This window comes from Monodon monoceros, unplaced genomic scaffold (genome assembly GCF_005190385.1).
Source record: "Monodon monoceros isolate NGI ecotype Baffin Bay Population unplaced genomic scaffold, NGI_Narwhal_1 Super_Scaffold_1, whole genome shotgun sequence".
Classification (NCBI taxonomy): Eukaryota; Metazoa; Chordata; class Mammalia; order Artiodactyla; family Monodontidae; genus Monodon; species Monodon monoceros.
This window is the reverse complement of record NW_021703765.1, coordinates 13755272-13780709: the sequence shown is the minus strand read 5'-3', so window position 1 is coordinate 13780709 and position 25438 is coordinate 13755272. Positions and strand designations below refer to the sequence as shown.

General features: G+C 41.1%; 1 protein-coding gene across 1 annotated transcript in view; it reads left to right on the top strand.

Annotated features, from left to right (window-relative positions):
• The first annotated feature begins 16659 nt into the window (after nt 1-16659).
• The window catches only part of CDH20 (cadherin 20), a 208717-nt gene continuing 199938 nt past the window's right edge, over nt 16660-25438 (top strand). Inside the window, exon 1 of the mRNA XM_029225605.1 lies at nt 16660-17056. The gene's annotated coding sequence lies outside the window, so the exon portion shown is untranslated. The remainder of the gene's footprint in view (nt 17057-25438) is intronic.

Genomic DNA, 25438 nt, shown 5'->3' with positions numbered 1-25438 from the left:
GCTGGTTTTCCCTGTAAGAAATTCAGCCTTTATCTCCCCGTTGCATCGTCTCCCTCGCCACATCCCTCTAGCTGCCTGTCTCCTCCTGCTTTCCAAAACATTTGTTCTCCTGCAGACATTCCTTTATGTAGGCAGGTAAAACAAGAAGCCGGCCCCCCAGTCATCACATTTCACTCCCCTAACAGAGAATCGTACAAAATCCAGTAGCAACTCATCACTACTTGTAGCCTGTAGCAAAATGTGTCATTAAATTTGCCCAGATTTCCCATAGGGCTCAACATAAAATTTTCAACAAACAAAATTAAAAATGTGTTCTCTAATAATTGCTTGTGAATGTCCAATATTTTTTTCTACATCTTTATTTCAATTTCTATTTAATTTTACCTCTTATATCACTCTAAACTGCATGCCCAAACTCCTATTATCCTTGCCCTGGTTGAAAGAATTTTCAATACTTTCCATTTTCTTACATTTTTAGGATTTATCTCTTTGTCTGAGGATCACACAGTCAGTTTTCCTGGCATAATTCTTACATTTCATATACTGACTCTTCTTTTTTCCTATTACTAATGGGACATATGTTAATATGGGATTTAGGCTACCCAATACTTCTTTTCCACCTTTACAATCCATCAACCTTAAATGAGATAACTGGTTATCTCCCTGGCTTTTGCCTCTGAAAAAAATCCAAACTCCACAATATGACGAGGGCTATAACACACCTCCCATTCTTGTAATTTTTTTCCTCTCCACCATTGAGAGTAAAGATGGATGCCTTTCACTTCTGTGTAGACTCTTCATACATTACAGTAACTTGGCTAGGACCTACAGCTTTGAATGATCTTAAAGAAAAACTGTGTTTGCCGGATCCAAAAGTTGTTCTCAGTCTAAACCTAACAGAATTCCTTCCTTTGGCACCTTCCCTTGTTTTTTTCCCTAAGACGAACATCAGTCACCTGTCTGCCGCCACATAAACAAGATCTGGAGAAGTGCTTAGAAACTTGTTTAACACTCTTTGGTATTGCCAAGCTTTACAGGAGACAGAATTCTCCCACAAATTCTGGGTAATCAGCATTGGAAATATCCATGAAATCACATTTTACTACCTGCCTTATCCTCCTTCTCTCTACAGATCATCTCACTTCCCTCCCGTGTGCCATGAAGAACTCTGAATGTTTGTTCTTCCCAGCTTCAAAAATGCAGAAAAAATCCATCTAAGTTAGAATTGTTTGCCATCCCTAAGAACTTGATCACATTGCTAACTTGGAGCTGAGAGTAAATGATATTTCAAAAGACACTGTCAATGATGTTCTTTGCAGAACTGTTTCAATGGCAGGAAACTAACTGGCTTCCTTTAAAACATTCATACACACACACACACATCTCCGTACACTCAGACCCTCTTAGAACATTCTCTCTTGGTGATTATGCCTGTCCTCTAAGCCTAGAGTATCTGGGCTTGACTTTATGAAGTAAGCTGGGTTTACCCAGTGAAAACAGTGGGATGATGAGGAAAATCCCCAAAAGCAGGTGCCTCTCAAGGAAACGGAGTCAGGACAACAAGGTCCAGCTGACCCTCCTGTTACGGAGACGCTACCTCTTCCCCACTCTGAGCTTGAAGGTTTCTTTGCCATGAACTGCTTTACTTATTTGGTCTTTCTTCCATCATTTCTCCACCACCTTTAATCTCAGAGTGTAGCTCTTCCTGCTCTGGAAACGGTTCTTAAAAGTACTTCACTATTCACGTTACTAACTCTTTCAGCACCATTTAATCTATTTGTTTTCCTCTCCAGTCAAGCACCCCCGTCTCTGCTTGCAAATCAGATGGATTTGCCATTGCTTGACTTTTCTTTCTCCATCAACTTCATCCTATATATAAATCTTCCTTTATTGCTCTTTGATTCCTGTTATTCATTCATGATCAATTTCTTCATTGCTTTCCTATACAAATAAATTTCTTCTTTGAAAGCCTTTAGTCTCATCCCGTCTTGTAAACATTCCATCTCTCTTGCTGAATTAAGACATGTTCCACCCTTCTATGACTTTTTAAATAGAATTTCGGCTTGTATTTTTTAATTTTAACATATTCTAAAGTGAACTTATTCTTCCACCACAGATATTAACTAAATTTTCCAGATTCTTCAAATTAATTTGACTTTTATCTTTAAAATATAAGGAAAAATACAGTATTCATTCAGAGGTTAGGAAACGTTTTTCAAAAACCCTTTATTTACTACCTATATCTAGTAGATACTGTACTAGATACTTGAGATATTCAGATGATGGAAAGACCTACTGTCCACACCCTACTGTGAAGCTAGATGTACAAAGAAACAACTGCATCCAGTGAAACACGATGGACCAGAGAGGTGGACCCAAGAGGTCTCCTTTAGTAGGAAAGTGATCAAAGAGGTCTCAAAAGAAGAGGAAGTGAAGTGCTGAAGATGGAGCTGAAGTTTGCCAATCAGCTAGCCACAGAGAGAGTGGGAAAGTGGACAAGAGAGGGCCATCGGTGACTTAACTCTGACCCCAACCCTAACCAGCCCATTCCTAGCCATAAACTTAATGCTACTGGCAAGCGTCATCAAACCACACGCCTAATTTCCTAGTGCGCAGGAACGCGCAGGCTGAGCGCTGCCCTTACCCCACACCTGGCTAGCTCAGCCTCCAGCAGATTCCCACCTTCCTGAATCACCTGCCTTACAGTTTCTGTACAGGCATGCATGACTTAGGTTCCCAAGGCTTCCCCCCTCTTCTTCTGTTTCTCCTCTCCTTTATTGTAATCTCGGGGATTAGGGTCCCATGTCCTACAGATTAATCACTTTCATTGTCTTGGGTCTCCCACTCCCAGCTCATGACTGCCAAAGGTCTCTCCTTTCCTTTCTCCCATTGCGGACCTGTCCTTTCTGGAGCAGTGGATTCTCAGCTCCTTTGTTCAGCAGGAACTCTCTTACTGGCACTGTCCTTGACAGCTCTTCTGGCTCATCTTTATGGTATTCACTGCCCTTCCATGACTCTCTTTCCTCCCCATCAACCCTGTATTTTTTTCCCCGTATTTTCTGTGGCCCCTAGTACTATCTCGCCTTCTACCTCTAGGTGGCGCTGTTGCATCGGTAAGGGCAGGTGGCACGAGCTCTGTCCTTTGCAGTTTCATTCCGGACTGCCCTCAGCTGCAGATTACACGCTTCTTCCTCACAAAAACTCTACACCATCTATATAAAGAGATCATTGCCGTGCCCTTGTTCGCCACACCTGAAAGACTTCTGCTAACAGTCTATTTACTGGAATCATTTCTTAAACTGCACCCATAATCCATTTGTCTTTGGACTCTGGTAAAATTAGTTAACCTCGCTAAGCCTCACTTTCCTCATCTATGGGGATAATAGTAGTAGACACCTTAAACTGTGATGATACAATTTAAATGATATAATGTAAACAAATGTTAGGCACCATCTCTGTGCCACAGTAAACAAGCAATAAATGCTAGATATTATTATCATTGGTGTCCTCGTCAACATCATCAGCTCTGTCATATACAAACTGTAGTCCTTCTTTGTTCTTTAAGTGAAAAATTCCTGGAATGTCATTCTAATTCCCTCTTCCCTGGGGTTTGATTCTCTATCCCTAAATACTCTTTTTCTTTTCCAAAAATATCACCATCCCAAAAGAAGCTTCAATTGCTTCAATCCCACTGTTTTATTTCTGGAAAGAATGGTGAGAATTTTTAGTCCTAAACATGCTAAGTAAAATCACAACAAATTTCTCCCGAGTCCTGTCCCTTCTTCTCCTATAAGATCTCCAGAATAAATCCATATTCTCTATTGATCTAAAGCTCACATCAAACTTCTTATTGGGAAAAATTTGGTTTATTGAAAAATATTTCCCTTGGGTTCATCCTAATTGAGCTGATAGTCAGGGTGCACAGCCATATAACCTCTTGTTGGACGGCTGTTCCCCCCCCTTGTTAAAAGAGTCCTTGCAACAAATGTACCTCTGATGCCATGTTTATGGTGCTCTCTTCCTCTTTCACAAACTTCCCAGATCTTCTTTACTTCTCTATTTATTCTATTCTTTTCTACCTATAATACGTGAGAGGCAAAACAGACAAAGCATCCATTAGGAGTGAAATCATTCCCTTCCTTTCCCTCCTCATTCTCTTATTCCTCACCCTTCCTCACCTTCACCCAGCTCTTCCACATTCTGCTGTCTCCTCCTCTTCAAGTTCCCACTGTAATGGACTCTAACCTAGCTAAAAAGTCAGATCCAAATGCCTCTGTTCCCAAACAGGACACACATGCAGATAACTGACCCCAAGAAGTTGTAAGAACAGGACCCACCGCAAGCTCTAACTGCCTTCATCTACTCCTTAGGCCACTTTTTCAATTTTAGTAGTATCTACAACCTCTTTCTGGTACATCTCTCACAGCTGAAACTGTTTTGAGATCCTGACCACACTGGGAGGTAGTTTTATCAGATGTTAGATTTATAGATGAGAAAATGCAATCAAAAGAAAAGAAGAACTTTGCCTAAGTTCCATCTGATAATAGAAACAGCAATAAATTCATGATTTCACCACTTTTCCAATAAGAAAAAAGGGGCCCTTTTCAAATATTCTCAGTGGGATGGCTCAGTGCACGCTGCCCTCCTGTGAAAAACATTCAATTTCCATTCTTTTGTCTCTCCCCTCTATGTATCCCACACTGACAAAGCTTGCTCCTCCTTGCAAGAGCAAGAATCAGACTGATTGGTTCTATAAAGTTGATTTGGTTCACGAATCCACATGAAAAGGAGAAATACCCTATATTCACATGAAGAGGAAAAATGGTGTGACTTTGGGCAAGTTCTTTCAACCATCTTTACCTCAGTTTTCTCAATAATAAAATAAGAGGGCTGAGTTTGACTGTCTCCAAGACCCCTTGTATTGGAACATTCTGCGATATTATTATTTTAACAATGATACAAATGATACCGAAGACAATATTTCAATCTCCTTTCTTGACAAACATGATATTAAGTGGGATTTATCCCAGGGATGCAAGGATTCTTCAATATATGCAAATCAATCAATGTGATACACCACATTAACAAATCAAGGAATAAAAACCATATGATCATCTCAATATATGCAGAGAAAGCTTTCCACAAAATTCAACACCAATTTATGATAAAAACTCTCCAGAAGATGGGCATAGAGGGAACCTACCTCAACATAATAAAGGCCATATATGACAAACCCACAGCAAGCATCATTCTCAATGGTGAAAAACTGAAACCATTTCCACTAAGATCAGGAAGAAGACAAGGATGTCCACTCTCACCACTATTATTCAACATAGTTTTGGAAGTCCTAGCCACAGCAATCAGAGAAGAAAAAGAAATAAAAGGAATACAAATTGGAAAAGAAGAAGTAAAACTGTCACTGTTTACAGATGACATGATACTATACATAGAAAATCCTCAAGATGCCTCCAGAAAGCTACTAGAACTAACCAATGAATTTGGTAAAGTTGCAGGATACAAAATTAATGCACAGAAATCTCTAGCATTCCCATAAACCAACAACAAAAAATCAGAAGGAGAAATTAAGGAAACGCTCCCATTTACCACTGCAACAAAAAGAATAAAATACCTAGGAATAAACCTGCCAAAGGAGGTGAAAGACTTGTACTCAGAAAGCTATAAAACACTGATGAAAGAAATCAAAGATGACATAAACCAATGGAGAAATATAACATGTTCTCTAATTCTTCACAGAATTAGAACAAAAAATTTTACAATTCGTATGGAAACACAAAAAGACCCTGAATAGCCAAAACAATCTTGAGAAACAAAAAAAGGAGCTGGAGGAATCAGGCTCCATGACTTCAGACTATACAAGGCTACGGTCATCAAAACAGTATGGTACTGGCACAGAAACAGAAACATACATCAGCGGTACAGGATAGAATGCCCAGAGATAAACCCACGCACATATGGGCACCTAATTTACGACAAAGGAGGCAAGAACATACAATGGAGAAAAGATAGCCTCTTCAATAAGTGGTGCTCGGAAAACTGGACAGTTACAGGTAAAAGAATGAAATTAGAACACTACCTAACACCATATACAAAAATAAACTCCAGGGCTTCCCTGGTGGCACAGTGGTTGAGAATCTGCCTGCTAATGCAGGGGACACAGGTTCGAGCCCTGGTCTGGGAGGATCCCACATGCCGCGGAGCAGCTAGGCCCATGAGCCAGAACTACTGAGCCTGCGCGTCTGGAGCCTGTGCTCCACAACAAGAGAGACTGCTATAGTAAGAGGCCCGTGCATCACGATGAAGAGTGGCCCCCGCTTGCCACAGAGAAAGCCCTCACACAGAAATGAAGACGCAACACAGCAAAAATAAATTAATTAATTAATAAACTCCTACCCCCAACATCTTCTTTTAAAAATAAATAAATAAATAAACTCCAAATGGATTAAAGACTTAAATGTAAGACCAGACACTATAAAACTCTTAGAGGAAAACATAGGAAAAACACTCTTTGACATAAACCACAGCAAGATCTTTTTTGACCCACCTCCTAGAGTAATGGAAATAAAAACAAAAATAAACAAATGGGACTTAATTAAACATAAAAGCTTTTGCACAGCAAAGGAAACCATAAACAAGACAAAAAGATAACCCTCAGAAAGGGAGAAAATATTTGCAAATGAAACAACAGACAAAGGATTAAGCTCCAAAATATACAAACAGCTCATGGAGCTCAATAATCAAAAAAACAAACGATCCAGTTAAAAAATGGCTGGAAGACCTAAATAGACTTTTCACCAAGGAAGACATACAGATGGTCAAGAGGCACATGAAAAGATGCTCAACATCACTAATTATTAGAGAAATGCAAATCAAAACTACAATGAGGTATCACCTCACACCAGTTATAATGGGCATCATCAGAAAATCTACAAACAATAAATTCTGGAAAGGGTGTGGTGAAAAGGGAACCCTCCTGCACTGTTGGTGGGAGTGTAAATTGATACAACTATGGAGAACAGTATGGAGGTTCCTTAAAAAACTAAAAAAGAAATACCATATGACCCAGCAATCCCACTACCGGGCATATACCCTGAGAAAACCATAATTCAAAAAGAGACATGTACCACAATGTTCACTGCAGCACTATTTACAATAGCCAGAACATGGAACCAACCTAAATGTCCATCGACAGATGAATAGATAAAGATAAATATTTTTCATAAATAGGTAAATATTACTCAGCCATAAAAAGAAAAGAAATTGAGTTATTTGTAGTGAGGTGGATGGACCTAGAGTGAAGTCATACAGAGTGAAGTAAGTCAGAAAGAGAAAAATAAATACCGTACGCTAATGCATATATATGGAATGTAAAAAAAAAAAAAAAAAAAGGTTCTGATGAACCTACTTGCAGGGCAGGAATAAAGAGGTAGACATTGAAAATGGACTTGAGGACATGGGGTGGGAGGGCAAAGCTGGGGCGAACTGAGAGTAACATTGACATATATACACTACCAAATGTGAAATAGTTGGCTGGTGGGAAGCAGCAGCGTAGCACAGGGAGATTGGCTTGGTGCTTTGCAGTGACCTAGAGGGGTAGGATAGGGAGGATGGGTGGGAGGCTCAAGAGGGAGGGGATAGGGAGACATGTGTATGCATATGGCTGATTCGCTTTTTTGTGCAACAGAAGCTAACACAGTATTGTGAAGCAATTATACTCCAATAAAGATCTATTAAAAAAAAAAAAAAGAATGACACAGCCCGAAGACATGATATAAACTGATTAGAACCAAATGGGTCCAAGATGGCGGACAAGTCGACTTCCACTAGACCTTGAGCCTCAGTAGACGCTCACTGTAACACATCAGCAAGCTAAATGACACGCCCACAGGCACCACGACAGTTCCAAGACTGACCATAAGGATTAAAACGTGGGTGGTGGCCCAATTCTGGGAAATCCCCGCCCCTTCCTGAAATAGCTGGAATACTCCTCCCACTCATTAGCCTATGAAATTACACACCCCTATAAAAACTGACAACCTCATACCCTGGTGCCTTTTCTCCCCTTCTGAGGTGGCCCACACGCTGTCTGTGGAGTGTGTTTCTCTCTAAATAAATCCATTTCTTACCTATCAAAAAAAAAATTATAGAAACACATGTATAACTCTTTTATTAATAATAGTGGGTCATCTTTAATGTATGCTTACTATGTGCCAGATGGTGTTAAACAATTTTTGTGGGTTATCTAATTTAATCCTCATAAGAACCCTATGTAGTTCTATTTATGCCCACTTTACAGATGAGGAAATGTAGGCACAAGATTAAATAACTTGCTCAAGGTCACGGGCAAGTAGCCAAGCCAAGGTTCAAATTCAAACAGTGAGACTTCAGGAGCAGCCACCATGTTCCACTGCTTTCACTTTCTTAATGCTCTTCAATGAAAGAAAAATATGTAATTAGTGGCTATTAATTTTTTCAGATACAGCACTAATCCTCTAATTTAAATCATGTACAACTTTGCCTTTAGTAGGTTATCAATAAGCACTTTTAGACCTGTTTCTTGCAATTATTTGTTGCATAAGGACTTCAGAATAATGTCAAGAATAACAAATAGTTTTTACTTACAAAGGGGCTGGCAAGTTGAGTTTCCTTCATCTGTAAAACCTCTCCACATAAAATTAGTCATCCTATTTTATACCTTATTTTTAGGCTGCTTTATGTTCTCTTAACATTTGGTGCAGTTGAATATCAAAAATCACAGCAATTCTATGTCTGGGGAGTTACTTACCAGAGGCTCATATTCAAATATTAATTTATAGTCCATGCTAATTTTAGGAATTGGTGCTTTTTTAAATAACACACACCTTGCCCAGCTTTTAAAGGATTTGTTATGAATCAGGAGTGATCATTATGCATATGTGTCACGCTGAGTGTCCATGTGAGTTGAACAGTGAATATATTTTAAACATTTTTTTCTGCCATTTACTCTCTTCTTCGAAAAAGCATCAAAACTAAATGATAGGCCAAACCCATATGTTGCTAAAACACAGAAATCCCCACTCAGTTACTGAAAATTTACTTTTTTTTATATGAAGATACAATGTTTAATATTATTACTACTATCATTTTTGAATTATTAACTCATGACACTTGCAATGCAAATAACAATAACGAAAGTAAAAAAGAAATCAAACACGGTCTTCCAAAAGACATGCCACTTGAAAGTGAACTATAAAAATGAAAAATTTTAAATGATTGTTTTGTTTCAGCAAAGCACAATTTGGGTGTCTCGGACAAGGTTATAAACACACACTATGATTTTTGTGCATTCATGCAGTGTTTCACAATGGGAGATGCTAGCGGCCCTTCTAGGAGTACTATCTGAGGGACTGCACAGAAAGCTTAATTTAAAACCACCAGCCTCTTCACTGTACCCAGAATGATATAATCAAAGGACATACACTCTGCCTTCACACCACTAAAGCTGTCACGAATATTATATTCAGGCCAAGATTTGGTATTTTATAACAAAACACATTTCTGTAGTTGAATCTAGGACATGACACAAACCATAACTCATGTAGTCTGGAGCATCATGTACCCTAATATTTAATAATAAATCCAAAATAGTAAGTATGCTGGTTATCCTTCTGTATTCGTTTTCTATTGATGCTATGACAAATTACCACAAGTTTAGGGACTTAAAACAGCACCAATTTATTATCTTATGGTTCTGGAGGTCAGAAGTCTCGTGTGTCACTGGGATAAAAATCAAGGTGTCAGCAGAGCTGTGTTCTCTGCAGGATCTCAGGGAAAATGTTTCCTTGCCTTTCTCAGCTTCTGGAGTCTACTCCCATTCCTTTGCTCTTGGCCCCTTCCACCATCTTCAAAGCCAGCAATGGCCAGTAGAGTCTCTCATATCACATTACTCTGCCTCTGCCTCTTCCGTCTCCCTTTTCTACTTTTAAGGTCACTTGTGATTACATTGAGTGCATTTGGATAACCCAGGATAATCCCCCTGTTAGAATGTCAGCTGTTTAGCACACTGAATTTCCCTTGCCATGTAACCTAACATAGTCACAGGTTCTGGGGATGAGCGCTTGGACATCTTTGAGGGACCATTATTCTGTCCACCACACCTTCTAAAGAACTAAAAGGAAACCTTGATAAAATGTCCTGAAGTTCACATGAGAAGTTTTTTCAGACCTCAGAGAGGAGACATATTCTAGGCATGAGGCTTTCCAGCTGTGCCAACCATCAGGCCCACCAAATTTTTGCATCTTCTCAGACGTTTCTATAATCAGAAGTCATCTTCAACCCCAGACATGCTCTTTTTTCCAACGCCAATTAATAAGGGACACAGGAGAATTTTTGTAGTTTGCCTACCAAAATCCAGCACTAGCCAGGATCAATATTTTGCAATTCCTCATTTTCTCTGATGCCCCACATCAACTGTTTTTTATTCCATTCAGCAAACGATTATCTAATGCCAACAAAATGCCTGGCACTGTGCTAGGTGCTGAAATATAAATACAAAGAGAAAAAACGCAAACCATACTCTTGAGGAGCTCACTGTGTGTATATTGCATATGCATATATGCATGCATGTGTGTACATGTATATGCAAGTGTGCCTATTTGTGTGCATGTGTATATGTGGCGTGTGCTTACGTGTGCATGTGCGTGTGTGAGAGAGAGAGAGAGTATTGTTGAGTGAGACTGGAGCATCCAGGACAGGCAGAAAAAAACATTATTTCAATGTACTGTTGACACACACACTATGATTCTTTTCTATCTCTACTTCCCTTTTCCGGTCCTGCTGCCACATGCCTGGTCCAGGCCATTATCACATTTTGCTTCAGCTACTGTGAGTCTCCCGGCTGGTCCCCATCCTTTCAGTCTCCCACCTCCAAAACATTCCACACTCAAATATAAACACAGCTGTAGCTGCATCACTCCCTGGCTCAAAAGTGATACCTTCTTCATTGTCTATGGAAAAAGATACACATTTCTCCACATGCTATCCAAGGCCCTCCGGGCTCCACCTGCCTTTCTCATTTTATGTCCTTTTAATGTCATGCGTACTTGGGCTGATTGCAATCACAGCAGTCCCTCAAAATCGTCCTGTGCTTTCCCAGGCCTCTCTCTACCTCTGACCATTGAAGGCCCCTCTACCCTTTCCCCATATCCAAATAATATCCATTCTTCAGAACCTAGACCAACCATCACTCCTTCCATGGAACATTCTTCTGTCCCTTCTCCACTGAAAATAATCTCTCTACCTGGGGCTCCGACAGCATTTCATTTTTTATTCTTTAATAAAAACTATTCATTTCTGCCTTAGATCTTCCACTTTGCTAAATATCAAGGCCCCTCTCCCAGATTATAACTTCCTTGAGAGGAGCCACTGGTTTTATGTCTCTTTGAAACATCTACAATAACTGGCGCAGCACCTTGTCCATAGCAAGGACACTGTACTCAAGTTTGTCAGATTCCACGGAATGGAGCAGCAGCGTGATCTTCCAGAATGCTGTCACAAGCACTGCATGTTTTATGGCTAGTTCTCCTTGGAGGTGATGGTCGGTGGGTGCATTTTTCTCTATTATATTCACAAACACGGTGAGACAGACAGGAGTTGACAGACATCCAGAGTGAGGGAACCAATTTCTTCTGAGAATGACTAAAAGTCACTGATTAAGCCACAAATTCAAAGGCCAGAATGAATGTGTATGTTACACAAAAACAAAAGTAAGGTTACACAGAACCTCAAATGGCCTTGTAAGTCAATCTAGAAGCATCACCTAATTTCTACATCAATGCTACAGAAAATAAGGAACGTACAGAACATATAGAATTAACAGGAATTCCTGATTTTGTGAATGTGCATGTGTGTCCAAAACAACTGTTTCATAATAAATACTTATGGTAAGACAGGCTATGAAGCCACGCAAGTGTTTTTAGTTGCCATTGTTATCAGTTCTACTACATAATTATCATCTCAAATCCAAAAATATCTTGAATGGGTAATACTGAATAATCTAGATCATGAAATTCCATTAGAAGGGTATTAGCTGACTCAAGAGACTAATTATAACGAGGTATTGAGCTGCTTATCCACTCATCTCAATTGTAAAACCATAAACCACGCCGTATGGGCAGTGGCTGCCAATCAGGGTCATGTGGAATAGTGAAAATAGCATCGAACAAGGATCAGGCGCCCCAGCTCTGTCATTAACTCTGTGACCTTGGGAGCCCTTAATAGAGATCATCCCATAGGAGAAAAGCAGATCCCTTCCTTAGAACAATACAGCTATACTAGCAGCTGATGCTGCCCATTCATAGAAAACACTCTTAAAACTGCAGACAGATTGCACACACACACATTCACTCACCTTTCCCAGACTAATACCTCCTGCTTAATGGGCCAGTTTAGTACCACCATTAACCAGATGATTATAATCTGAGCAAGTGTTATCCATCCATGTCCTAAATAACAGTAGCTGACAAAATTATCAAACTGCTTTCTCACCCATGGAGTTTATCAGACAGAGGTCAAGGCTAAAATTACTGTATTTATTTCTGAGTCTACCTTTTAATAATAATAATAATAATAATAAAACCATTACACGTTGCTTTTAAATTTCCAAATCACCTGCCAATTATTTCATTTAATCCTAATAGCCCAGTAAAGTCAATGGGACACATTTCTGAAAGCAAGCAGAACTGCTGTTCATGGGCTTTCTGAGCACCTCCAACTAAGCTAAATTTGGGGATACAAAAATGATGAAGACAAGGTTCCTGACTTCAGGGTGCCTTTGGTTAGTGGTAGAGACAAGACATTGTGTTCTAATTATTTCCTTATGCATCTTAGAAGTCCTAAGGGAGCACAAAGGAGGGGATTGTATTTCTACTGGAAAAAAGTGTGTGTGTGTATGTGTGTGCACACAGCGGCAGAGGAGGGAGGGAGTTGGACAGAGAGAGATGTCAAAGACGGCTTCACTGAGAAGGTGACTTTGTCACTGGATTAACGTCCCTGTTCTATCTGTTCCTAGGAGAAGCTCTGAGTGTTACTGAATCTCTGTGTGCTTGAGATTCCTTCATCGATTAAATATAGATAACAGTGCTGAATTCATAGGGTTACCAGGAGGATGGACTGATATAGTATATGGGAGAGCAATGTGTAAATATCAAAGCACCCAATATATACGGTATTATTATTTCCACCTGGCGGAGGCACCAACTAGGTCCACTCCAAAAGTGAATGGCTGGTCCAAGGTTGCTCCACCCCCTCTACCCAGTGCCAATGTCCCACTTCGGACTTTGGAGGTCCTTCCCTGACACTGCCTGCTGCAACTCTGGAGCACATATAGAAAGCACTCATCCTGATAGCATTTTATGGGCCCTAAAATCATAGTAACATATTCATATAAGTAAACATTCCAACAGCTGAAGACTCTTCTGTGAATTTTTGCCTCTCAATCCTAAGGGGATACTCTCCATAAAAGAAGGATCCAACAGAGCATTATAAGGGAGGAATCGTGATAAGGAAAATCTTAAATATTTAATACCGGGAAAAAACAGTATATACTTTTTTTAACAAAGGGTTTTAAACTACCCAAAGTTTCAGAGAATAAAATACGGCAGATCCTCAACTGTTTTAAGTGATTTAACTGTGAACTTCAATAGAAAATATTTGAATAGAAATGTGCCTTGCATTTAACAGATACTCAACAACTGTTGAATTCAGAGATTTAACCTGATCATTCTTACCCCTAAATTTGTAATAATAAAAAATTTCCCCTCATATAACATCTATAAATCTTGTTTTAAGCCAATCTATTATAGTCCAATTTTCAGTTCTTCAAAGGTAAAATTTTATTTAAATCTAATAAAGTCTCATCATATATATAATTATTCCTCTCTTATTAATAATGTCTGGAAAATCTTAAGTAAAAAAATGTATATTTATTGTACACTATGTACCAGACAATGTGTTGAGAGATGGAAATAGACATTCATGGGAATTTCACAAATAATAGCATTTACTGAATGTATCCATCTGTATTAGTCAGGGATCCCCAGAGAAACAGAACCAGCAGGAGACAGATAATAAGGAATTGACTCATGCAGTTATGGAGGCTGGCAAGTCCAAAATCTGCAGAGCTGATGTCCCAGCTCCAAGCCTGTCAGGCAGGAGAATTCTCTTACTCAGGGGAGGCTCAACCATTTTGTTCTATTCAGGCCTTCAATTGATTGGATGAGGCCCACCCACACTGGGGAGGGCAGTCTGCTTTACTTAGTCAACCAATTTAAATGTTAATCTCATCCAAAAATATCCTCACAGAAACACCCAGTATAATGTTTGACCAGATATTCTAGCACCTTGTGGCCCAATCAAGTTGGCATGTAAAAATAACCATACCATCCAAAAAAAACCTCTTCTTTCCCCTCTAAATTTGGTAAGAAATTAATCACCAAGGACAAGTCACTTCAACAAAACATCAATTGACTGGTTCTCTTTTTAGGTAAGGAGGCAGTAGAGGCTTCTGGTGACGTGAGGGCTCAAGCATATTAATTAGGCTGCTTTGGGTCAGAATTTGTCTCCACCACTTATGACCTATGTGACTTGGACACACGATTTACCTTTCTGAGCCTCACCTTCCTCATCTATTAAAATGATGGCTTCCCTGGTGGCACAGTGGTTAAGAATCCGCCTGCCAATGCAGGGGACACGGGTTCAAGCCCTGGTGTGGGAAGATCCCACATGCCAGGGTGCAACTAAGCCCGTGCGCCACAACTACTGAGCCCGTGTGCCTAGAGCTGGTGCTTCACAACAAGAGAAGCCACCGCAATGAGAAGCCCGCGCACCGCAATGAAGAGTAGCCCTGCTCGCCACAACTAGAGAAAGCCGGCGCGCAGCAACAAAGACCCAACGCTGCCAAAATAGATAGATAAGTAAATTTATAAAAAAAAAATTTATAAAGTTTTTTGTTGTTGTTGTTGTTGTTTTTCTACAGGCGCTTCCAGCGCTAGTTCTCTCCCGGACAGAAGGACAGACAGACAATGCGGCCCGCACCGACGGCCCGCATCATTAGCACCTTGGACACGGCACCAGGCCCAATCCAGTCCCTGGTACCCTCCCGGGAGAATTCTGGTCCGGCCTCAGATCAGCACCCCAGACAGCTCCCGCCCAACCCGCCCCTCCCCCCTGCCTCCGGAACAACCAAATAAATTAAAAGGAGTGGGGGTGGAGGGGGAAACAAAAACACCTAGGGATAAGGAAGAGGGGTGCCCCTCCCTCAGAGTAAGAAGAGTTTTCTGTCTCCTCCCACAAAATGGGGAAATAACAGTGTATACCGAATAGAGTAGTTGGAAAGATTAAATGAGGTGACTTGTCGAATGCATGTCACATACTAAGTAACTGGAAAACATTAGCTGCTCTAACATTAATAATTACTGTTATTACTGAGAGCTCCGATTCTAGGCCTTACTATTAAAATATGGCACGATTGCCTTAGCCAGGATATTTCTTTCTATTGGCATATGTGGGAATTCTATCAGTTACTCATACACACAGTTTTATCCATTGTTTATATACATAGATCATTTACTAACAATCAACTCAATCAAAATAACTTTTTGTATTTAGAAAATCGGTGATGGGCGGGGGGAGGAAATATTAAAACACCCGAAGATTATAGAGACATTCGGATGCAGAACTGGGCAAAGATTCCCCCTCTCCCACTGGCTAAACCCAAGTTGTAATCAATAACTGTGAAGGCCCTGGCATTCCAGGGTAGGAGGCAGGACAAGAGAGAGCTTGTTCCTCCTGTCCACCTTGTCTGCTTGACCCCAGACAGAGAAGCTTGGACTGTAGTTGGGAATTGCCTTCTAGAATGGCCCTGCCATAGTTACTGTGTGATTTGAGAGGCTCTCTTCATCCAAGTGTGGTCTCAGCTTCCTCCTCTGAAACTTCTGACCTTTAGGTACTTCTGCCCCATTCCTACTTCACCCAAAGGCTTAAAACTATGGTTTTGCTATGAGGACAAAGGAGGGCAATCTGAACATTTGGAGAAAGTCCTAAAAGTAGATAATTGAGGTTTTCCTCTCCCTCTGCCAGCTCTCCCCACTCCTACTGAACAGTATTAAGAGTACTCAGCATCCTCAAGGTCAAAGTTAAACCCAGGTTGATACTCATCTCCTTTCCAACCCTGCTTGCCCATCTTTTACTGTTCACATCAACTGCCTCTTCCAGAATTCATAATCTATGCAGAGTAAGTCATTTCACGTTCAGGGGGAGTTTGGGGGGTAGAAGCGCCCCGTACACCTGCTTACCCATTTCCTTTCCTCTCTCTCTCTCTCAACATTTCCTTACTCTCTCAGCCAATAGAGGAGTTTAAACATGTAAATGCGGTTCTAAACTGCGTTTAAAGAATTAACCCATTTTGCCCCTCACTGGTCTAAACCACAGGGTGCCAACCAGACGCTAATTGCTTTCTTCTGGTGGGGTTCCAGACAGCTCCTAGGAAGGAAGGAGCGCACATTCCTGGCACCAATTGGCTAATTCAATTTACTTCAACGGCATTAGCCTCTGTCAGAATATTCATGAGCAGGGGAATGAGGACCCGCGGCACAGGCAGGCGGCAGCCACTCGGGCTAAGGAAGGCGCGAGGGAGGGGAAGCGGACCGCGCGCCGTGCTCTGGGGACGGTGACCGCGACGAGCGGCTCTTCTCCTCGGCCGGGCGGAGCGCAGGGGACCGCGGAAGGGCGGGGCAGTGCATCGGCGGGGTTGGCGCGCCTGGCATCGCAGCTCAACTCCTGGCGACCGCGCGGAGACTTTGAGAAAGATCCGAAGGCAGAAAAGCTGTGACACTTTTGACGGAGGGGGTAGGGGGGTGGGGGGGCGGGGGCAGCGCCGAGAGCGGGGCCGAAGGGACCCAGCGGGACACGGCTGCCTGCTGGGGGAGGCAGCGATGTGAGCCGGACGTCTGCCCCGGAGGAGTCTGGACCGAACGTCCCCGGAGAGTCGCGGGCCTGCCAGGTAAAGGGGAGAGCTCGGGTGGGGCCCCGCGCGTTTGTCCCTGGGCTCCGAGCGCAGGGCTGCGCAGGGCGCCGGAGCGCGTTCCCCCGGGAAGCCGCCCCGGGCGCCGCGCGCGGTCCGGCTCCGCGCCGCTCTCTGCCCGCAACTACCCGCCGCCGCGGCCAGCTTGCGAGCGGGCCTGAGTTGGACTTGCTCGTACTTTGGGGGGAAGGGGATGTGAAGGAGCTGCCTGGGCTGGGGAGCCGTTCTCTGAAAGCTAGAGCGCAGTGGAGCAGCCTGAGGGCGCGGCGCGCGAGCAGCCGCAGCTGAGCGCCCGGGCGACGGGGACCGGAGACCCAGGAGCGCGGCTCTCTGGGGCTCTTGACCCAGCCTTCGCCCTCGCTTGCCCCGGGGCGGCTGCGCCTCTCTCCAGCAGCGGGTGGGAGAGGGCTGGCCGCGTCGCCGGCTCCAGGATGCGCGCCGGGGACGGGGACCAGAGACCGAGGCTCCAGGGAGGATCGGGCGCCCGCGGGGCTGGTCCCAGTCCGCACCCACGCCCGAGTTCGTCCGTGGGAGGAGAATGTGGTGGTGACTCCTCGCGTCCCCGCCACCTGCCGGACATCGCCAACTCCTCGGATTTCCTGTCTCCGGGCCCTGACACTCCCAGGGAAAGCTCTGAATTGCGCGCGAGTTGTTTGGGCTTTGCTCCTTGTAGTTGCTGTGGAGGGAGAGCCGGGGGTGAGGGGGCGGCGAGGGGTCAGATGGGGTGAAAGTTGCAAATCTGTAGAGGAAACGCTCTCGCGGAGCTGCAACGTGCCCTTAGCAACAGGGAGAGACTGTGGGCTGGACTTACGCTGAAGCAAAAGCCTCTGCCTGGCTATCCACCTCGCGGCGGGGGTGGGGGGTGTGGGGGGTGTGGGGGTGGAAGCTGGAACCTGGAGGGCAGCCCGGAGGCAGCGCCAGAGCTGTTTTTTTTTCTGCTAAGACCAGGCAGAGAGTCAAAGGGCTAGCAGCAGAGCATTGGGGGGTTGGTCGCCTAGTAGATTCGGAGTGTACCGTGCCATTATTATTGCCCTTATTATTACTATTATTAATGCTGTTGTTACTGGCACGAATACCAGGAAGGATTTTTTTCTTCTGATTGTTATATGTCGCCTGGAAACTAAGTCTGCCCCTCCCCCCAAAAAATGTCCCTTGACCCCACTCTAATCTCTGATGCTCCTCTCCACCAAGGAAAATTACTCCTCAGAGCTGTGGTGGAGCCAGGGACCCAGCTAAGGAATTGGATCTACCTAAGAACAACAGAAACAAAAAGTCGCAACTTCACAATGTGCTTGCACCAACGCTAAAGATGAATGTTATATTTCTATGGGCTCACCTTCCTCAGCCTCATCTGGCTCCGGAACGGTGGAGGTATTGCCAGTCTCGAACCCATACTTGACCCAGCTTTTTCTTTTCACGTATTTATACAATCTGGAAATTCATTTTTCTCTTGTCGTGACCCTCGCAATCCCACTGGGCATGTTACCTGGCAGGGGCAGACTCCAGTTCCCAACACCCGAAGCAGCCACAAGGGCACCTGCGGTCACCTCCTCTTGGCTTGGCCCTGGTCAGAGCTGCTCCAGGGTGCAGGCTTGGCCAGCTGATGACGCAGAAAACAGGGCAAGAGTGTGGGAGAACAGTGTGTCAGAGTTAAGCCAAGTACAGGAGATGAGGTCAAGCCTCCTTGCTGGCCACATCCCTTCCTGCCAGAGAAAAGAGAGAGACAAATGAAGAGCAAATGGGAAGTAGTTTAAATTGGAACCAAGCTCTCAGAGTCTACTTTCGGCTGTTGCCATTGACTTTGGTATGACCTTTTCTTGCCAGTGCTTCTGATTTTCCCTATTTGCCAATGCACGAGCAGCCGTGCCTTTCTAATAGGACAGTTGTGGTGGTGAGATGATTTAATTGTGTATCCCAAAAATGCTTTGAGCATCCTGGGAAAGGACAGTCTATAAAATATTCAATTTTAATGTTTTGTGGAAAGTTTGCTAAACTGCAGGTTACGGCGATACATTTTTAGCATGTGTGCCATGTGGCAGTGTAAAATTAAAATAGAAAAGGAAAGTACAAACATAAAAATGACAGCATTCTTGACTTTCTTGTGCATACTTGTAGAAAAATTATCTTTCATTTGGGAAAAGTTGCCCGGGAATTTAATCAGTGTTTATACTACTGAAACGCCCCCTTCTACCTTTCTCCCCAGTAAAATTTTATGACCCAGTTCTCACAGGAAAGGCAATGGGAATGTAGTAAGTGCTGGGGGCTGAGAGGCAGGACGGAAGGGTTGTTAGGGGAACCATCACATAGGATTTGGAGACTGGAATGGGAAGAAAGATGCTATCATCCTTGCAGAGCAGGGAAATGTTCTTCTGGAAAAAAACAGTTGAGCAGTATAGGGCAATAGACCCAGCACTGGCTGTTGTCTGCCCTCTATTTCAGGACTAGAACTTGATCAGATGTTCCTAAGAGGGCTAAACAAGGTGTTTTGCCCTCCTCCCTTTGGTAAAGGTATCGCCTTGCTCTTATCTTTTGATGGCTGTTAACTTCTCTCTCCCTGCCTGTACAGTGCAATAGTTTCCCTTGCCTTTTCAAAAAGATTCAGATGTACTCTCTTAGTCCCTTATATATTTGTAAATATTCCCCAAGGTCTGAAGCTTCTCAGAGACGTGCAGCTGTTAGCAAATTTAAATACATAGCTGGAAGTAATCAAGAGAGCCACTGAAAAGTGGGTATGTTTTCCCCTGGTGGAGAAGTTATTGAATGCCTTTTGAGCTAGAAAATTAGCAGTTTAGAAAAGCAGGAGGGATTTCCTTGACTTCCCTCTACTCATAAACCAGCAGTTGTATTTTTCTTTCCCTCATAGTAGTGAGCACTGTTTGGTTAAGCATTTTCTACAGTTTGGGACTTAAAATGGGGTTCTGCCTGATGGTGTTCTATGGAGAGAGGAAAAATGTAAAGAGGTACGGAAGGAAGAGCTGCAGTAGCTAGAACATAAATCAGCCAGAATATATGGGGGGATGATGAGAATAGGTCTTTTCAACCTTAAAAAAATGTCCACTTTGGAAGAAAAAGAAGTCTGATTATTGGCATCCAAGGCTGAAACCAAGGCAGCTGATGCCGAGAGGAGCCAAAGGGCAGTTCTTCTTAGTTTAGAAACAGCAAGACAGCCTCTGCCAAAGATTGCTGTAAACACAGAATAAAGATTTCATTGTGGGCTGGTGTGACTAGAATAATTAGACAGTTAATTGTTTATTCTGATCTGGCTGTGTTGTAATCAGTAGGACAGAGCAGCGAAAATAAGAGCAAGGGAGAAATGGAAAAGTAACACATCACTTTTATCTTCACTTGTTTTACTCTGATGGTATTTAGGAAAATCCTGATTAGTTTTATTATTTTTTTAAGTATATTCATATCCACAGAACACTGAGAACACTGGTGATCTAAGATCCCTTGCTGCCATTTTTCCCACTCCAGGTTCTACTCTGGTTATGGACAAAATTTCTCATCTTCTAAAATCAGCATGGGAAACTACAGTGGGAATGAGTGCATTAGGTAACTCCAGTGTTAATTAATAGATTTATTATGTGCAAACCTTAGTGTCAGCTCAATCAAAATATATGCAAATAGCACTAGATTTTTGTGCTTCTCCAACACTTTTTTCATAGACATATAAAGTTTAAGAAGTAAACATTCCATTTTTGATGTTTAATTATATTCTATTGTGAAATAAATTACGTAGTGATTAATCTTTCACATTTAATTGAAGAAACAGCCTCCTCTGTATTTTCATACTAATTTAGAGACAAAAGAAAATGTATTTTAAGTGATAAAGGCTGAGCATCTACAGTTATTACAGGCAGTAGACTGTGACTTACTGTTATTTACTAAAAGATGGCACTGTCATAAATCCCTTCTGAAATGACTTCTACAATGAAGAAATGAGCAAGGGAATAGAGAGCATTAAGTACCTGGTGTCTGGGGTGGAGGAAAGGAAGAACCATGTATTCATTAAGTTCAAACCCTCCCTGAATCCCAATATTGACATAGAATATGGAGCAAATTCTCTTTATTTGAATTTTAAAAAGGAACATTTTTAAGTGTCGACATTAAGTATAATTGTTCTGGGAATAAACGCACTATGTTACAAAGAAAGCATAATAAATTACATAAGGTCATAAAGTCTCATAAAGAGAAATACTTAGTTTCTCCAAGATATATTCATTTTGTCTCAGTTTAAGAGGTACAAAACTGTCCTTACTAACCTTTAGTTTCTTTTATCCATCATGAATCAAAAGGGATTGCAAAGGAAGAAAACTTACTGAAATGTTAAAAAAGCATAAGTGGTACAAAATTACGGAACTATCGAGTTTTCCGAAGACAAAATTCTACTTTACAAAATGCACTGTCTACAGCAATTAAAAATAGAAAATCATATTGCCACATTAAATTATGGAAACAATCCATTTTAAAGAGAAATTTAGCCTTTTCTCATTTAATTGCTATTCATGGTTTGCTAAATAGTTTTTCAGAATAACTTGCCAATCTCCTGCTAACCAGGACTGTCTAGTTAAGAATATTCCTAATTACATATGGATTAACTTAATTTTAGAACCCTAAGAATATTCAAATCAAAGCATCACTCAAGTGCAGTGCAAAACAGATATGGTCCAATTTGCTTCAAGGTATATATAATTTTTTTTTAAGTTTAAGGAATCATAAAAGAACAAACATTTGGTGTGGGAGTACATCGATGAATAACTACAATAAAAGAGTAAGGGAAGCTATAAACTGTTAGATCTTTTAAATATATGCAAAGTAAAGTTATAGCAATACAGCTTATTTCTTCTTCCAAAGCAGTAAGGGCTGGTCATGCAAATACCATGCAAAGTTCAAATGTCAAAGACATGCACAGCATTGCCTGAAATGGGAGTATTTTTGCTATTTATAAGAATGTTTGACAATCTGATCAAAAGTTTAAAATTTATTCCAGCAAATGCCATGACCACGTTAAGAGTAAAGAGGTATCTTATATGGAAGAGATATTTCTTTATAGTTCCATAGTTCCTAGCTGGAATCTTACACATAGTAGATTCTCAATAATATGTATTGATTTCATTTTTTATAAGGAAAATAAAATTGAACTAATGGAATTTCCAAGATAGATGAATTTATAATATGTCAAATAGTTGAATGGTCTTTGTTGCTTCAAATTCTTTCTCTAAACTGGCAAGATATGCCTGTGACCAGTAGTCATAATTACTGGCAATATTCTGGTCTGGGTATGAGGGAGGTAAAAAAAGAGGAAAAACTTAAAGGCTTTCCTTTTCTCTAGTTTTACCTAACTACTGAATATGTTTATGTATACCTAAGTTGATAAAAATGCACAGCATCTCTTCATAACAAAGATGGCACTTCACCAAATGTTTATTATTTACAAGAAGCCATCACACAGATTCCACCTTTGAAGTACTCTTAGACCTATTATGACTAAAAGGCTGCTATGGCAACTAATTAAAGGGTAATTAATAAAATAATAATTTCATTCCAAGGCAATGGCTACCTCTGGTTGTCACAGAAGTTTGTTTGACATACGGCCAAATGGTCAAGCCCAACCATGCAACTGCAGCAGTGTTCAACCTCCCGCAGGAGGACAGAAACCTACAATGAAATTACTTCTGCCCAATATACCTACATTTATCTGCCCCTGCACCTGATTTATAACTAAAACAAGCTATGTTGACCTTCCACCAAAATGAAAAACAGGTGCCCATAAGGAACTGAAACGTCTATAGGTAAATCATCAGACTGTTTTCTTTTTCTTTTAGGTCTGACCTTAGTTGAATGAACAAGATGGTCTTAGTGTTTTCCTAGAGAACAGAACATAGTGTAGTATGTTGGCATAATTGGGAGCTAACAGTCAAGAGAAAACCAGGCTAGAATTAGCATGAAGATTCAATTACCCCTTGTTCCCAGAGGCAGTTGTTTACCAGGATTGGGGCTAAGGTTGTGGTCAAAATAGGATGGGAAGATGTGCAGTGCAGCTTGTTTGTTACCTAGCTGATATCCTTGGATGGAACCAAACTTTGGTTTCCACTTTCCACCAGTAAATTGAGACAGAGTTTGTTAGATAGTAGCTGCTGTAAATTGCTGGATACACATTTTAAGAGTACAGTTGAGCATAAGTATTTTAGATGTATTTATAAAAATTTGTGGTTAAAGATATTGTATACATAATATTTTTTCTGAAGGAATAAGGTACATTTTAGATCATATTCATTATTACTTCCTTTCATTTTATAAAGCTAATGACTTTGAATCCCTTATCAATTCCTAATATGGGGTTAATTTTCACATATTATAAATAATCAATGAACTTACTATAATTTGTTTTCAAAAACCAACAGAAGTAATTTCATTTAGCAATTTAATTAGAAATTGGCTAAAGGAATTTCATTTAGATGTAATTTCTAAAGGCAACCAAATAGGTGTTTTTTAATTTGAAAAATTATTAGCACTCTGATAAGAGTATCAAACAGATGGAAGTGAACACTCAATCTTCACATCTAATATCTTTTTCTATGCAAATGTTTTGAGCAGACATGTAGAATAGGCAGTATCACCTACTTCCCACTTTTTAAGTTTGGGGGAAAACCAACTGAACATTACACTCATCTCTGTGCCCACCCTTACACAGACCCAAAGGTTCCCTTATCTTCATTTTATTTGTATTTGTATGGACATATATACACTACCAAACGTAAAATAGATAGCTAGTGGGAAGCAGCCTCATAGCACAGGGAGATCAGCTAGGTGGTTTGTGACCACCTAGAGGGGTGGGATAGGGAGGGTGGGAGGGAGGGAGACGCAAGAGGGAAGAGATATGGGAACATATGTATATGTGTAACTGATTCACTTTGTTATAAAGCAGAAACTAACACACGATTGTAAAGCAATTATACTCCAATAAACATGTTAAAAAAAAAAAAAGAAACAAGTTCCAGTATCTCCCTTTTTCAAATCACTTGATCCCCTGCATCAAAGGCCTCATCTGAAGTATGAATTTGCAAAGGCATCATCATCACATCATTGAAAGAAGCAGCCACACTTGAGAGCATGTGTCTTGTAACCTTTTTTTGGATATTAAATAAGACTCTAAATCTGTGCCGTACTTTTTGCACAAACTGGCAAGAACTCCCAAGGATGCTCATCTTATAAATAAATATTAAATAAGATTTTTGTTATTATTTGCTATCGTTAATCTCACTACAAATTGTATTTAAAGCAAATAGAATATAGCAGTCAAAGCACATCTTCATTAAAGTTATAGTTTTGAAGTGTTATAGTTGTATCTACCTTTATCCTTAGGCTATGCATTCATCTCAATAATATTAGGAACATTTATTCAGTCTAAATATGTGAGGCATACTCACATTTGGAAATAAAATCCTTGAGTAGTCATTAAAAAATTAATCCATTTAGCAGTTCAACACCTCAGTGTAATACTTCAGGCAGCTAAGCACAGAGGCTATCATCTGATTCGTGGGGCTGGCAAACATCTGGAGATCAAATTGCCAGTAACATCCTCTCAGTCGCAAAACCAAAAATGTCTCCAGGCATTGTCACGTGTCCCCTGGGGAGCAGAATTACCCCATCAGGAACCACTGCCACAGAGCGAAGTTCAACCTCCATGTATTGCTTATTTTGCACACATTTTCAACTTAAGGTTAGGTCATTCATTTTCTAAATAATAATATAGGTACGTCTCATAGTTATGTTAGCCACATTATAGATGATTTGTTTTAAAAAAAAAATGAGACAAAACTTTGGGAGAAAAATTAAGTCAACATGCATTTATTAGTATCAGTTCTGTTCCTACTAAACTTGTTTCATTTGGAGCCCAAAGAGAGCCTTTGGATCAAAAGAGTGCTGTGATTATATTTTTGTACCAACGAAGATCAGTATAATGGTTGAAAAAGTTTTAAGCCATAGTACCCAGAAATGCCAATTAACAGATAGTCCAGTAGACTCCAGGTTCCAAGAGAACAGGGATGGGAACCCTCTTGTTCATCTTAATATCCCCTGAACCCAACATTATACCTTGCACATAGTCAGTGCTCAATAAATACTTCTTTAATAAATGACTGAAATTATGGTTAACCTAGTATAGGTTTTGGACGCTCTATCGCAGGCCTCTGTTTAGACTTGACAGGTATTACATTTTCCTTTAATTAGAGGCATTGATGTGCACCTGAAAGTATGCTGACCATATTTATAACTTTAGTGAAACCAGAGGAATAGATAATACGTTACATGAAGAAATATGATCAAAAAGGCTGATTGGATGGGCTGTATCTAATAAGA